This window comes from Rhipicephalus sanguineus, unplaced genomic scaffold (genome assembly GCF_013339695.2).
Source record: "Rhipicephalus sanguineus isolate Rsan-2018 unplaced genomic scaffold, BIME_Rsan_1.4 Seq225, whole genome shotgun sequence".
Taxonomy (NCBI): Eukaryota; Metazoa; Arthropoda; class Arachnida; order Ixodida; family Ixodidae; genus Rhipicephalus; species Rhipicephalus sanguineus.
Genome location: NW_023614810.1, coordinates 836,103 through 853,382, shown reverse-complemented (window position 1 = coordinate 853,382; position 17,280 = coordinate 836,103). Strand labels below are relative to the sequence as shown.

Here is a 17,280-nt window from a genome sequence, read left to right as displayed (position 1 = left end):
TATGTGAGAAATCTGTAAAGAGAAAATAAAGGATAAGCAATGCGATGATGGTGCAGCTTGAAGAACACAATGTCCGGTCGTGGTGTGAGCAGTCCCACAGGACAAAACACTAGAAATGAACATTATGATGATTGTAGTAACGTAGCAGCTACTTAGTAGTTCTTCACTAGTAAAACATCAAATGCATCAAAATATCATGCTGTTTCACTATATACTTTGGTGGTTGCTCTATGCATGCATGCACAGAAACACGCATGGTTCACAGCAGAGAAGCAACACAAGACATGGTGCAACAACTGTAGGCATCTTTATTCATCTACAAAATCTCTACTGCCCTGGTAGGGATGATGTCAGGACACACAAAAATGCTGTCAGTATTTTCCTACTGGCTAACAACAAAGCAGTGAATGACAAACATCTTTGGGTGAAGTGGACGCTTGTACAAGGCAAAAGGGGCTGTTTGTAAAGGAAGCGAACGACAGCAGAGCAGAACAAAAACTAAAATTATCTGAGAAAGAAAAAGTTCAAATTCAATTGCACACAGTAAGGGTACAACAATGCCAATAGCATCAAACTATTTAATGATAAACCTTCCGAAATAGAATTCTGTAATAGTGGACCTTATAATGCAACAGCAAGGGACCTTTTCTGGATGACAACACAATTAGAAAACACCATGGCACAATCATTCTATGCTAGAGGTGTGGCGGCCACCCACTGCACATACAGTGACTGTGCAGAACATCAGCCATTGAAGAGGAGTCTCACACACACCCGCGACATCTACCAACAAGTTCTACATGCACTTTCCTGGCTGCTTGATGGAGCATGTCATTATCAGTCCAATTAAAAACAAACTTAAAAGCTCTTATTTGCCCGCCACGCACAAGGTAGCACGACTTTCCCGGTGTCACACAAGCCGGTGCAGTGACAAGCTCTTTGGCAAAGTTCCTCCGTGCCGCTCACGTGCATTGGACAGTTTGGCCAGCCAACGCACGGTTGAACCGACGGGCACTCCTGGGCATCGCTTCACAAAGTGTCACCATCCATCTTGAGCTACTTTGGCGGGCGTCGGTGGAGGTCACTAGAGGGGGCGTGGTGGCACATGCAATGCTCTGTTCCTTGTCAGGAGCGCAGGCGATGTGGCTGAACGTGCATTGCAGGCCGCCGAAGATCTACAGGGCAAGAGAGAGATGGGGATACAGCAGGCCATCTGTCAGCAGGCCCTGCCACAGATTGGCACGCAATGGAAACTACCTAGTGAAAAACTAAACTTCCTGTTCCTGCAAGATATGCACTTCCATCACGTCACTGCTCACAAAGTTTGCCTCCAATTCCTTTTGAATGATACAAGTACTGCATTAAAACTGGCAATTCTGCTTAAAAACACCACACCATTGAATATTTCCCCAAAATTCCAGCTCAAGCAAGTGAACAGTTCAGTTGAAATGATTGCATGTAGACACTGCACTCCATCTGACAAGCGAAAGTCGGAGTGCTTAACTTGAAGGGTTAAGGGCAACTCTTCCAACTAAACTGTTCACTTACCTGAGCTGCAAATTCATGGAAACATTCAATGGTGCATGGAGTTTTCAAGTGGAATCACAAGTGTTAATGCAGTACTTACCTCGTATCATTCAAAAGGAATTAGAAGCAAACTTTGTCAGCAGTGACATGAAGGAAGTGCATATTTCGCAGGAACAGAAAGGTGACAGCTTTTCACTGCAATCTCAAAACATCACACCATAGTAAGCTTGTTGCGTTTCGGTGCAACTAGATGACAAAGTGAAGTCAAAACTGCAATCGTAGCACACCACATACTGCCCCAACATGGTGCCACTATCTGTTTCAATTATTTCCCACATGCCATTTTGTTCTTGGTGAGAGCAATACATGTGAAATTAGCCTGATTAACCGTTCAAGATACGTCGGTGCTGAATTTGGCTGCACGTGAGCCCGACGTTAGCCGAAACAGTTGTGGAGACCTGGTGCTACTGTCAGCATAAAAGTTAACGTGCTTGTTAGGGGCCATGAATGAAAGTGGGGAATTATGGCTCGTTTTTCCTTTGTCAGACACAACCATAATGAAAACCAACAGACAATGAAGCCCTTAAATTTGCATTCTTTAATTCATTCACAATGAGGATCTCATCCCAGCAGACAGGTAAGACACAAGGGCTTATTGGTCAGCTGCCACCTCGTTAATTAAATATCGCGTGCTACGTGATGCCAGCTGGCAAAAAAAAATCACACCATCTCCAGCTAAAGGGGACCATGAGGCGATGCGAAGCAGCATTTAGGGATGTCGAGCCCGCGCTTCAGAGGGGAGTGGAGAGGGGAACGGGGAAGGGGGAGAGAGGGAGTGGAGAGGGCAAGTGGTGAGGGTTTGCGCATGCACAGTAAAGGTGGTCACGCCACACACCACCACCACCACTGGTTTGAACTCCGCTATAAGATGCTTCACATCTAAAAGTGTTCCACACTTGCCATCATGGCTACAAGCGGCCCAGGTTTACATGCACAGTTACACCTGATGACGTGTCTGGGACTGCTGCTGTAGCTCAAGTGGTAGAGCATTGGACGCGTTATCCAATGTTCAGTCGGCGGCAAGTTGTCGCTTTGTCCACTACAAATTACTACAATACAGTTAAAAGACTACAAATAACGTCCTCTGTATCCTCCTTGGTTTGTCTTTTGGTTTTCATTAACGTTAGGGGCAGTGGATGATACGCCTTATTTGTTTTGCACGTAAATGTGTGAAACCAACAAACCTTTCTAAATTACAACATTAAACTACACTCCAAGAACGTAACCGAAGAGGAGAAACGGATCTGTACAAAAATGTCTGTCAATACAACTTCAGTTATGCCACAAGTAGCCCCTGTCAAAAAGTTTCGATTAAAAAAGATGAAATCCTGTATACAATGGCAAAAGCAGATAAACATAATTATAACATAATACAATGCCAATGGGCTATACAGTACAACATGCAATGCAACGCAAGGTACTTAACATCAATGGTCCACAATACTAGTAGTGACACTGTGTTTCTAGCCATCAGAGCTGTACGTGCAGCTATGCAAATATGAAGAAGAGACTTCCTTCTGGCATTGCTGCAGTGTGGCAAGGACTGACAACCGGCTACAACGATCATAGTGGAACAGATTCGCGCTTTCTTTTTGCAATTGGAATAGGATTTACATCGGTGGAAAGCCTTGGTATTGTGAAAAGGTCGTTGGGATTGCTGTACATAGTCTGCTGTTGTTTAGGCACACCACAATTTGTTCTTAGAGTCACACTCCCACTTTACTCCTTGCTTATTATGATGTAAAAGGAGTTAAAACTTGGAAACAGTGCTGCCTTCGCAGCAACTAATGGAACAGAAAAGCTGTGTTGAGCCACAGCACACAAACTGCAGCAACACAGGCTTTCTTTCAATACACAAAGTTACTTATAGATAGGGCTTCGCTTGTTTGCTGGCTACGATCGCTATCAAGCAGCATGTGTTGCATGTACGACTAACGCTGCAATAAAACATTCTGATCAAAAAATGTTTCACCGTGTTTTCCACGTTACAATTCCACGATAATTATTGATTGGACACTCTGACCAGTAAGCGTTCCAAGTGTGGAAAGTTGGGCAGGTTGGTAATGATGCACGACTCTTTTGCTTGCCTCTATTTTTTTCTGCATTTGAAGGTTAGCTTTCCATTGCAGCAAAGGAAAAGAGGTACTGTAAAAATTAAGATGTCCGTCCTTCAAGCATAAAAACTTATCAGCAACAAATCCAAAATCCATTTGGCTGATCACTGTGCTAGCTACAACTGCTTGCCATTCAAAAGGCATTGTTTTCCAGCACAGTGGTAGAGCCGTGCGACAAGAGACATGGAAGAACACTATTTCTCAAGAAATCAAGTGGATGAGTTGGCCGTTCTTAAGCTGCACAGTTCACATAATGTTTGGAAGAGTATGTGAGCATTATAGCTTTCATTACCTCAATTATTCTTTGAACATTTTTTTTTTGTGGTTGCACGACTTGTGCTGTTCAAACTCATTTGTGTGACGATGATGATGATGATGGTACATTATATAGTGTTTTATGACGCAAGGGCCATTTCATGGCCAAAGAGCGCCAGGTCATGGGACGAAAGATGTGGACAAGGATTACGATAAATGGCCGATTAAAAAAAATTCTGCGTGTTACAGTGCATTCAGACGATGGAATGAATCTGGAGTTGTCGTGGACGCGGACAGCTAATTCGTGGATCATCCACCAGCAGGCGCATCCGCACGACGGACTGTGTCCTAGCATTAGTCAGCCAGATTACTTTCGACCGCAGCCTCTGCGCTCACCTGTGCCCGCTGCCAGCAGACCGGTTTGAGAGTATTCAGAAACATGGAGGCCGACAGAATGCGAAGCTCGCCGAGCTTTGTCAAGCATTGTTGAGGACTGTAATTTGCTTCTGTGAAAACTGTGTTGTTGGCGGAATGGCTCGATGGGAAGAAAAATCTGCTTTACAGAGAGAGCAGCTGAAGACTGACCTCGCTGCTGTCGCGCGTGGATCGGCCCCGAGTAGGGACGGTGTACTGCCGGCGCTGCAGTGAGATATCGTGGCCTGGCAACGGCGAACGGGAAGGTCGTCGGGGCGTCCAATAGGCTCCTGCAATGTAGTCTGCGATGTCGCGTGGTCGTTCACCTGGCTGTGAACGCAGCGCATTCACGGCGAAACCGCGCAGTCCCATGTCACGGTACTAACAGAGGCAGTACGTGTGGCCGGCTTCTTCGCAGTGGTAGCATAGTGGGCAGTGGTCGGCTGCTCGCCATACGTCGGTCTGGCTGGGTGTGTGGCGCTGGCCGACAGGCGGGTGAGATGGCGCCGGTGGTGGCAGAGGGAGTTGCGACAGAACTGCTGTGGTGCGACGTCTTGATGCTGTCGCGGGGGCGGGTAGCGGCAGCGGACAGCAGCAGTGTAGGTTATGGCTTCGGGCTGAGGCTGCGCTGTCTCAGGAACCCCAAGTGACCGCTGGATTCCTTCCTGTACAATTTCCGCAATCGAGTGTCTACTTCAGGCTGTGGTGAGGGTAACACTTTGCGCAGCTCCTCCCGTACGAGCGCTCGGATCGTTTCGCACAGGTCGTCGGTGCCGAGGGCGTGAACAGCTGCGCTGTCTTGAACCAATCGGCGATTGTACTGGCCAGGTGTGCATTTCCAGCGTCTTCTCAATCGCCGTCACTTCCGAGACAAATTCTTTACCTGTCTCGGTTGGGTTCCGCATGAGCCCTGCAAAGAGCTCTCGCTTTACTCCTCGCATGAGGAAACAGACTTTCTTTTCCTCGGGTCAGCGTGGCAAAACAGACAGGTCATTTAATCCGCAATGACTGCTACGCTTTCATTCGGGAGTTGCACCCTTGTCTCCAGCAAGGCGGCAGCCCTTTCCCTTTGGACGATGCTCCTGAACATTTCCAAGAAAGCGCTGTGAAAGATGTCCCAGGTTCGAAGAGTGGATTCCCGATTCTTGAACCAGATCCTTGCTGCGTCTTCCAGGTAAAAGTACACACGGCACAGCTTGTTCTCGGAGTTCCAGTAGTTGAATGTTGAGACCCTTTTGAACGTCTTGAGCCAGGTTTTGGGGTCATCGCTTGACGATCCAAGGAAGGTCGGCAGCTCTCTGGACGGCTGCGTCACGACAGCTGCAGGGCACACTGCGGCCGTCACCATGTCTGCTGTCTTCGTTGCCGTGGCTTTTGGCTTGTCCAGTAGGAGTTTGTATCGAGGGGGTAGTTCTTCTAGTCTGCAGCTGGCTGAACTGTCTCTGATGGTGTCGGTGTCTTCTTCACAAATTGGGCTGGGTTCACGGCTTCACAGGGCTGTCCAGAACATGAACGAACAGCACCTCCACCAGATGTCGCGTAGTCGTGACGGCAAGGAAGACGGCAGTTGGGCTATGAAAGACGTAACTCTTTATTTGGGCGAACCTGTGCCCGGGAAACGAAAAGTCAAACTACACAAGCAATACAAGCTGTACATTGATAGCGGCGAACAGAGTGTCAACCGTTGATAATCTGATCTGCAGTAAGGCGAGTCGGTATTATACATGCGGCATCGAACATTCGAGCCTTATTGCCGGTGGCTGCGTTAGCTCTAGAATGAACTCAACTGTTCGCGTTTGCGCACTCAAGCCTACCAGAAGATTCTGAAATAATCTGGAAGGTTTCCAGACATTCAGGTGCCATACGCGCAACACAGTGGTTATACGTGTAATGGACAAGTTACATAAAAAGCAGAATCACAAGTGTTAATGCAGCACTTGTCTCGCCTGTTTATATGCAGTAGTCACTATAATTTCTGTTGCCATCTAAAAATGACATACATACACGAAAATATGGTGCTGGCATACTCGCATAGTACAGGCCCAAACACACTAGCAGCGATGGAGAAATGCTGCAGCGTGGAAATCCCGCATCCTGTCAAGTCTACGCACTCTTGCTTTCGTGTGCTCGCAAATGGATGCTGCGTAATTATGTTTACGGCGCTATTGTTGCAAATCAGTTCTGCGGAATCCCGCAAGCACCTTGTTTACGATGCTTCTAAAGGAAGTCACGTCAGCTGAAGACAACAACATTGCTACCATTGCAGTCATACCTGTATGCGCATGCATGTGTGCCGGCTTCTGCTGCAGCAATGTCGTGTTAAGGTGATGAAAAGGTGGCACCGTGTACTACCATGCCGGTGCAACAGAAGCGTCGGAGGACGGGCCAGCGCTTTGCTGTCTCGGTTCCTCATCAGAGACAAAGCTCACTCGTTGCAGAGAACTCGCGCACAGTTCTAAAGGCCTTTCTATTACTGACCCTTGGTTCACAGCTATGTGACAGAATGAATGCAGTCAAGCGGAACAAGCGCTGATGTGAGTGTGGAATGAGTGTTCGGGTGGTCCGCGTGACACCACTACCGAGCGCATCTGTCACTGCAGATGCCATTCTGATTGGTCTCCTCTGAAAGCGGCATGTGGCACATCGCCAGAAATTGGGCATGGACCCATCCCTCTCACCCCACGAGAATGCTGCTGCGTGGCACCTGTTGAGGCTCACGCTTTGCCGCCATTGGAGCGCCGTGCGCGCTTTTCCGCTAGTGTCTTGAGGCCTTAACTGAACCTGGCTGTGATGCGTATAAAGCCACCCATTATTCTTAGGCAATGTATTTTAAGGGGGAGGTGGGACTTTAAAATTTTCGTCTAATTGTTTATAGATTTTGATGAAACCAACAGTGTTTATGTATATTTGTGCACTAATTTCAAACATGCAATTGATTTTTTTAGCAGTATATGTAGCTCTTAAAATATCAAACATTTCATGTCCTGCTTTTGGATTTTTCCTAAACTTGGAGAGTAAACCAGCACATCAGAATGAGCTGGAATGCAGTAAAAGAAGAACGACTGTTCTGAACACAACTTGTTGAGCCTTAGTGAGTGAGTCAAGCTGGGAATTAGTTCACAAACTTTTCGTCAAGTGGATGGAGAAGATCCATTATTTTATTGTGCAATAATTGATGGGGTTTAATGTCGCAAAACCATGATATGATTTTGAGAGACGCCGTAGTGGAGGCTCCAGAAATTTTGACCACCTGGGGTTCTTTAACGTTCACATAAATCTAAGTGCATGGGTCTCGAGCATTTTCGCCTATTTTTTTTCCTTTTTATTGCGTACACTTTCCATTCCAGATTATTGTGATATGCTGATTTACTTTTTTCCTAAACTGACAGATACAAACATTCCTCCGAAACGACACAAAAAATTTGAATTTTGAAAACTACATATAGTGCTAAAAAATAATCGCATGTTTGCAATCAGCACACAAATATATAAATTCAGCAAGTTTTATCAAAATTGATCAAGAATGTAAAAAAAAAAAAGAAGTTTAAAAGCATGGTATGCCCCACTTAAAAAAAATCCTAGTTTTCTTCGAATAAGCATGGCGATTGCACTGCAGACCAGATGCAGCAGGCAAATGTGCAAAGTGGAGAAAAAATGAGGCACCAACTCACCAAACATGTCAGTGACCTAGAAGTGCGAAAACACAAAGCAAGCATTAGGGGAGGCTCTAAATGTGCAGGCAAGTGCAGGCACTGCAAACAAAGGCCTAACAGAGCTACGTGCACTGTTGCAGAACAGAAACAAAGAAGCGGTAAACAAAACGGCAGCCACAGTAGCACTGAGAGAAGCGTTGGCATCTTTAAACACAATAGAAGCCAGAAGGCCTGAGGGAAAGAATGCACAGACAGAGTATGAGCGGCAGGTAAAACAGCAGGGAATCATCATACTACAGTTTCTCACGTGTAGCCCACCCCTGCACATGACCCGCAGCCCCAGCTACAAATGACAAAAAGGGCTTCGTCCCTGTTTCTTTTTCGCGCTTCTTAAACATGAAATGATCCAGTAATTTGAACTCTGCTTGCTTAAGGGGAACCCTGCACTTAACATTTTTTTTTTTTTTTCACGAGCGATATTGGTTAATCTTGCTGTGTGCTAATTTCAAATATGCAATAATTTCTCTAGTACAATATGTAGTTTCTGAAATATCAAACATTTTATGTGCTTTATAGAAGCAGCGCTGAAAGACGTAGACGAAGAATAACACACACAGGACGAGCGCTGACTCGAAACCACGATATGATTATGAGAGATGCAGTAGTGGAGGGCTCCGGAAGTTTTTCACCATCTGGTGTTCTTTAACAAAGACTGACATCGCACAGCACCAGGCCTCTAGCATTTTGCCTCCATCGAAATGCGACCGCCGCAGCCGGGATCGAACCCGTGACCTTCGGGTCAGCAGCCGAGCACCGTAACCGCTGGAGCACCGTGGCGGACAGTTGGTCAAGTTGATGTCAACTCTTGTCTGCTCTGACGAGCGTAGTAGTGGAATGATCGAAGTGTGGGACAGCGATGGTTGCAAAGAAGCCTTCCATCATTTAACCATCAAACCGGGAATCGGGAATTCCGTCCAGTACGCCGGCTGAATGTCTGTTCAGTCGTCTCAAGCATTGTCGAGGACTTTGATTTGCTTCGGTGAAAACTGTGTTGTTGGCGGAATGGCTGGTTGGGAAGAAAAATCTGCTTTACAGAGAGCTGCTGAAGACTGACCGCGCTGCAGTTGCGCGGGGGGCCCCGCATACGAAGGGAGGATACAGTAATGCGCCAATATCAGTAGTGTAGTGATAAATACGGTTACCATAGAGAACGATGAAGAAGACTGTTGTCGTGGTTGGTGCTCGTGCTGGCTCCGTTTCGGGGAACTGACTGCTGTCCCGTCGCTGTCTCGCCTCTAAGACGCTCACCGTACCTAAACTATTAAACGCATACTATCAATTGGTGGAGGTGCTGGGTAGCAGCTTGCTGGGCCATGTCGTCGGGAATCAACGAGGGGGACGATAATCGCCCCACTCACACAGCTACTTGCCGACAACCAAGACATTTCGGCGTGGTCTTCCGCTTCCAACAAAGCATTCGCCTCTTTACGCCATCTTCTGACATCCCCACCTATCCTACGCTACTTGACCCGGATGCTCCAACCGAAATCCAACGGACGCTCAGTGCAGTAGGCCTCGGCGCTGTTATTGCCCAGCGTAAATTCTGGCTTCGACGAGTATGTCTTTTCCCACGCCAGTCGCACTCTCACATAAAGCAGAAAAGAACGACTCAGTCACGGAAAAAGAATGCCTTGCCATCGTTTGGGCAATCATGAAATTTCGACCTTACGTATGGCCACCCATTCGACGTCGTGACTGATCACCACGCTTTGTGCTTGTTATCTTCATTAAAAGACCATCTGGTCGCCTAGCTCGTTCGGCACTCCGTCTTCAAGATTATGACATCCATGTCATCTATCGGTCAGGCCGTAAGCATTCGGATGCCGACGCTCTTTCTCGTTCGCCACTTCCCCATGAGTATGGCGTTGCGTATTTCGAGCTGCGATTGTTCATCTCTTGAACATGCCGACATGTCATCTGAGCAACGCCAGGATCCATGGATAGCCTCTGTCCTAGAGTATCTGTCTCAGGCGTCTCCACGTACAACCAACTGCTCGCCACTTTAAAATCCGTGATGGCCTCCTGTACCGCCGAAACTACCTGTCTGATGGCCGCAAATGGTTGCTGGTAATTCCTCGCCATCTACGTTCCGACGTCTGTGCCTCCTTTCACGCGGATCCGCAATGCGCCCATGCTGGTGTGGTGAAGACATATGCACGCCTCCGGATTCGATACTACTGGCGCGGAATGTACCGCTCTGTTCGGCAGTACGTCCGTTCATGCTCCAAGTGCCAACGCCGGAAGAGCCCTGTGCACACGACCACAGGTCCACTCCAGCCACTGCCTTGTCCCTCTCGGCCGTTCGACCGCATCGGGATCGATTTGTACGGTCCCCTACCGTACACACCAGATGGCAACCGCTGGGTGATCGTCGCTGTGGACCACCTCACGCGCTACGCTGAAACTTCCGCGCTTCCAGAGGTCACAGCGCGTGAGGTCGGCTTGTTCATCCTTCGAAAGCTCGTTCTTCGGCATGGTGCACCTCATGAGCTACTCAGTGACCGCGGACGTTCCTTCTTATCCGAAGCCGTAGAAGCCCTCCTTCGCAAATGCAACGTTGTCCATCGAACTACTACCGCATATCACCCGCAAACAAACGGGATGACCGAGCGCTTCAATCGCACACTCGGCGACATGCTCTCCGTGTATGTTTCCGATGACCACACGAATTGGGACCGCATACTGCCGTTTGTCACGTATGCTTACAACAGCGCCATTCAGTCTACTACGCGGTTTTCTCCGTTCTTCCTGCTTTATGGTCGGGAACCTTCCTCGTTCTTGGATACTATTCTTCTGTACCGACCGGACCCCTCAGAAACTACGACTCTAGCCGAAGCCGCCACTTATGCCGAAGAATGTCGGCAGCTCGCACGCTCGCTTACCACGCACGACCAGGCCCGCCAGAAACACTCTCATGACCGAAACTTATCTGCTTCGTCATATTCACCTGGAACAATCGTGTGGCTTCGCGTGCCCTCATCTGGCCCCGGCCTTTCCGCAAAGCTCGTCCCTAAGTATGACGATCCTTACTGGGTCCTACGCCAGACTTCACCGGTCAACTACGTTATTGAGCCTCTTCAGCCACCTACGGATCAACGCCGCCGCGGGCGCGAGACTGTTCATGTCGATCGATTGAAACCTCACTACGACCCACCAGTATTACCTGTGCCATAGGTCGCCAGGATGGCTGCTCCGTTTCGGGGAACTCACTGCTGTCCCGTCGCTGTCTCGCCTCTAAGACGCTCACCGTACCTAAACTATTAAACGCATACGATCAGTAGTTTTCTTTCTTTTGTGGATAACAGGTACCGACAGTGCACAATGCACTGCTGCACATTATGTTTCCTTCTCTTGGTTCGCATCTTGACCTTAAAATCTGTGTTCAAACGCGGGCTGTGTTCTGAGACAAACGCATTCGGTGACAACGCCACTTTGCCGGCTGCAGAATCCTGCGTGTGCAATGATTAAAGTGACAACTTACCCACTACTCTGCAACCTGCCAATCAGCGCGCATTAAAGGGACCGACAACTAGTCACGACGTGTGATTGGATCTTGGTAAAATGAAAAGACAGTGAAATTTAGTGACAGATTCCAGCATCCTTTTCACGTTGTGAGTAGGATTTATATTTTTAAATCATGTTTAAATGTACCAAAACTGGTATGTCGCGCAGCCTAGCGGAAGAGCCTTGCAGTAGAATTATGGAGTCGATCACTTTTTGCTGTCCTAGTCACGTAGTCTGATGCTGTCATGCGCGCCATAATTAGTCCTGAAAATTTAGAGTATGTATATTATTATCTATCCCCGCTCTATTTTGTGCTGCTTATGAGGTAAAAGGAGTTGCACGGTGAGAAGCGGCGCTGCCTTCGCGGTAGCCAGTGGAACATGTCGAGCCGGGGCGCATGCACGCGGAGTGCACGCATGCGCAGCAAACTGGCGCGCACGAACACGAACCGCTCTCGCGCTCACTGTTTGCAGCATGGGTTGTCACTTGTGTTTACGGCTTCATATTCGCCGCAGATAGAAAATTCTGATTACAAATGTTTCACGGCGTTTTCCACGTTATCGTTCCGTGATTAGACGCTCTCACCGGTAAGCTTTCCGTTGCACGAAAGAAAATGGGCACCATAAAAATTGGTTGTCGATCCCTTTAAAAGTGATAGATATCTCAAAGGTGATCGTCTTAGAATACGACCCCAGATATAAACCGAACTAAGCGCCAGCAGAGCTCAAATCAACTGCGAGGTCAGCCGTACGGCTCGAGCAGAAGAAAAGTGTACTGGCTGCGAAGCTTGCACTAAGTCGCGCAAGGCTTGAAACCGCAAGCTGGACGATTCTGAAGTCAAGTCTGGTTGCTTCTAGGTTGTTGCTAGGCTTCACCTAGGTGATGCTAGGTTGTTTCTAGGTTGCTTCTCAGCGCAGAGAGGTTCAAGTTAAACCACAGACAGTCATAGACACTACCGGATGACGAAACTCCAGAGACAAAAACTCGCGCTGAAACCAACCGTTTACAGCTCTCATACACCTACGGGCACGTCGTTCGCGTCCGGTTTCCATCGCTTCGGGGTCTTCTTGCAGCCATAGTTGCCTTTCCCATTCCCTACTATTCGCTCGTTGGTACATACCGGTGAAGCATTCCGTACAGATAATGCTCCAGTGGAGCAGACACATACGGTCAAGGTGTTTATCACTGGGTTAATCAACGGTTATTGAAGGTTTCTCAATTACTGGTTACGTCTGTCTACAAAACTTAATTGGTGTTTGTCACCCTCTGTTACCTTCTTCATTTTTGGTGGACCAGCAGTGAGTAGTGGGATTCGCCCAATATCGGTAGCACATACCAATTCATGATGATGATAGCTTTTTGTACACATTTGTAGACACAAAGCTTTACGGCCAGCTTAAAGAGCTCTGCCGTTAAAAGTTCATGCTACAAAATGAGGCTCACACAACAAATGCTTGGTTGGGCCCCCGTTTCAATGCAATAGTGTTAAAGAGCTCGTTTCGCAGAAATCCGGGTGTCGGCGTCGGCATCATTGGTTGTTAGCAAAAATAAATCTTGTCCAGACCCAAAAACGAGAAAGATGCAAATACATAAATAAAAAAACTCGAGGCAAGTGACAATCGAACCCAGGCCGTCTGCGTGGCAAGCAGGTGTTCTAACACGAGCCATGCTATTGCTTGAAACTGCTTCGTAAAAAAAAAACTATTAATGTCATGTAGTAGAAGAAGCCTCCTTAATGCATGTAATATTGCGTGGCAGAAGCGTAGAATCCCGCCAGGTTTCAAAACATGTGAAATGCACAACGTGTGGGTGTCTTAAAGGCCCACCTGTTAATAAGCGCTCAGACATATTTGATCATCATCAGCTTCAAAAGCATCAACAAAGTGACCAGCTGCATAGGTTCGCATGTTGCCTTACGCACGCATAGTGGGCCCTTCGCTGATTCGCAAAAGGAAGAATTATGGCGTAATAGGCACTTAGCTGTACTTGCAGTGGGCATATTAGGAGTTTGAAAAACGGCCAATGTTACGCGCACAGTCGTTCGTTTCCTTAAGACACGGTTGAGGCATGCACTGAAAATCGAAGCCAGGCTAGCAAGTGAGAAGGCGATGCGCGTGGGGCCCGCTTACACTATCGCATTCTACTCTTGAAGGCGAAGCTTAAGCGTCCTCCAAGTTTTGGGGTTTGCTTTACCTAGGGTTTTACCACGAGCATTTGTGACTACCAGTATGCCTTCGTATGTTTTTATTAAATAAATGCTATCATTTCGTTTGTGATCTATTATGTTATACAGCAACGGAAAGTAACAACGTTACTTTGTCACAGTAACTGTAACAGGTTACTTTTGGAAACTAACTGTAACTGAGTTAATTTTTGGCTTAGGTAACTGTAACACTTACTTTTTGCTGGTAACATGCCCATGACTGTTAACAGCTGACAAGAGGAAATATGCAATGAATGTTAAGAATAATTTTATGATTTTGGGATAGCTGGCAACAATGCAGCCTGCCTTCCAATGTTTCTACAATACATATATCATATAGAGTAAAACCTCAGTGATACGAATCTCACGGGGTAACGAAAAATATTCATAGCATCTGCAATTCGCATCACCAGAAAACATGGAAAGTCAGTATGCGACAAAAGAAAGCTGGTGTGCATCTTCATTTATTGTTTCTCAGGGCCACAGCAACATCACGAACAACTCATAATAACTGCTAAAAAGTTTCTGGATGTCAATGATCATACTTGTAAATATACGGCGCATGCACAGAACCAGATGCATTACGACCCGTAACAGCTCCTTTGTCAAGACTATCCGTTTCCTCTTTCGGTCCTCGTCCACCTTTCATAGGATGTCTGATTGCGAGGACATGGCTTGCATCGACGTGGCAGGCAACGTTCTTAGAACCAGTATAGTTTTGCAGCTCCACTCGCGAGCCGGCACACGCGGCTGACGCGTGAACTTTACAGCGCTGCTGCTCCATATTGCTTCACTTGCTGTGTCCCGGGGATCGGGTAAGGCAGCGCACCGTTGCTCTCAATGGCACGTTGCTGAAGCTTATCGCGGAGACAACGTACATGCCGCAGCGAAATGAGACGCGTGAGGAGTAGCCGCTCGCGGCGTGTTGCGCGTTTCGCCGTGCTCGCCTTCTCCGTACACCGTGCGTGATTTGCGAATGCATGAGGCATGATACAAGATGGAACTGCAGCGCCGCTAGTTCTCGCGTCGGCCATCGCATCCACTTTGGAGAGCAAGCATCTGCGGGGAGCTGTGAAACTGAACTGGTTCTAGAAACACTGGTGGCAGGTACGTGTAAACACAGTACACATCGCTGCCTCGAGCACTGCAACACGCTTCAGTATGTTAGGGATGGGACAAAATGGCGACGCCAGTGCCATCTGTAATCTAAACATGAAGGTGCATTAGGGCCTCAAAGATTTGCATGCACAATCTGAGGATACCACGCACCCCTGATGGCCGACTCTGACCAACGCCTCCTCTGACAAATTGGCAGCGCAATGTGAATGCCCGCGCTTGGGCTCCCGTGGTCGCTTGTGATTGCCGTGTCTTCCGTGGCAGCGCGGGCAGTGCCTGTTTGAACCTGCACGGTAGTGTACGTTCGTACCAAACGTCACTGGATGAAAAACGGTTCGCAACAACCGTACTCCATTACAGTGCAGGGCCCTTGGCCGGGACTACAGAACAGAAAAATTCGTATCACCCCGAAATTCGTACGAGCCGTGATCATATCACCGAGGTTGTACTGTATATGCCGTCCTTGGCTTAACTCGCACTAATTGACTTTTATTTCTTAGTTTTGTTCAGGGTGTCTACCAATTTTAGGAGCGCACCTAACTGGGTTGGATGGTACATCATTAAGACAAAACAAACAGTGCTAGACACGGGACGGTGTTAGAACGACAGACAGGGCACCGATCTTTCTGTCAGCGCCCTGCCTGTAAATTCCGGCCGCGGCAGCCGCATTTTCGATCTAGGGGAAAATGCTTGAGGCCCATGTGCTTAGATTTAGGTGCATGTTAAGGAGCCCCAGGTAGTCGAAATTTCTCGAGCCCTCCCCTACGACATCCCCCATAATCATATTGCGGTTTTCGGACGTGAAGCCCCAACAATTATTATTAGCGCCCTGTCTGTAATTCTAATACTGTCCCGTGTCTAGTGCCCTTTGCCCTCGTCTAACTATTTGATTTTTCGATATTCTCCAACTTTTCCAGGCTTTCCTGATGGTTCCAAGCATATTCCCTGACTGTTTAGCCTGCTTGGAAAACTGGAAATGAGTCCTTGTATGGCAAAAAGAAAATTAGAAAAAGACGGGGCATTCACTGCAAACCATAGCGGCTTAGTATGTTCCAGTGGCTAAGCGGATTCTTTCATCATTAAAAAACTTATTAAAAACTCCTGTGCATCTAGAAACAGTTCCTTTGCATTGGAAGCACTTTTACTCTGTCAGAGACTCGATTTCTCGCTGCAGCACTTGAAACTGTGCATCTTTCACAAGTTCTTGCATATTCCTATCAAGCTCTCTTCCAAGAGCATCAGTTCTTTTCTGTTTCTGTTTTTTCCTCTGCAGTTCTCCCTTCCATCTGATCCTCATTAGCACCACAAACAATGTCAATCATATTGTCTGCAACATCAACTTCTGCACCACAACCACTGCGGACACTTCCATTATAAGCTAACCACTGTTCTATGGGCAACTCTTCTTTCATGTTTTTCGCAAGACATTTATTTCCTTTCAATATACACCGACCAGCCCAGTCAAGCATACCCCTACATTCCTTGTTTATTGAAAATCTCTGCCCCAAAGAGGAATTTGCCACGTTAAAGGCAAAGTACGATATTTGCAAATAGCAGTACGGTTAAAACTTGATTTAATAAAGTGATGATGATGATTAGTGGGCTTTTATGGCACAAGGGCAATGCATGGCCACAGAGCACCATCTTTTTTTATGTGGTGTTAACGAAAGATACATCGCAATCTATAAGCTGCTGCTGCCACGGTGGGAGTTTACAGTGGAAGCCACCCAAACGGTGTTCAAAAAGTGGCACACCCATTTCCTCAGATAGGCCCCTCACACGAAGTGAGCAGGGCCGTTTCACCGCAGGACAGTTGTCAAACGGCAGAACTGGACAAATCATTGATAGCAGAGTGTAAGGGGTGTTCGTCGTTTGAGTTCACCTTCAGAAAAATACAAAAGATATGTCGGATTCAACGCAGAGACTTTCTACGGGGCTCGTGCGAAAAGCGCCATAGAAAGGCACTATACGTGGCAACAACTTTCTGTGGCAGCACAGCTAAGGCTATGGAACTGATGCACACACTTTTTTACTGCACTTCTGCATGTAGTCCACGAACAATAACTTTTCTAGACTACGAGCATAAAAGAAAACATAGAAAGGAAAGAAATGGGTATTATTTCAAGATTGCTTGCAGTGCAAGTAAGAAAGCTTATCCCATTAAAGGGACACTAAAGGCAAATAGCAATTTATGTCAGAGTGAAAGCTCAATGTATGACAATGTCTAAAACGGCAATATTATCAACAGCAGTGCCCTACTTACCGAGAAATTAAGCTAAATGTATTACACGATGAGCGCCACGACGGAACATTTTAGATATGATCCCGATGACGTGAGAGAGTCCGACTACAATTAATCACTCGTAATCAAACT

General features: G+C 47.2%; 1 pseudogene; it reads right to left on the bottom strand.

Annotated features, from left to right (window-relative positions):
- Positions 1-291: 291 nt before the first annotated feature.
- LOC119376788 (cholinephosphotransferase 1-like) overlaps positions 292-17,280 on the bottom strand; it is an 81,362-nt pseudogene continuing 64,373 nt past the window's right edge.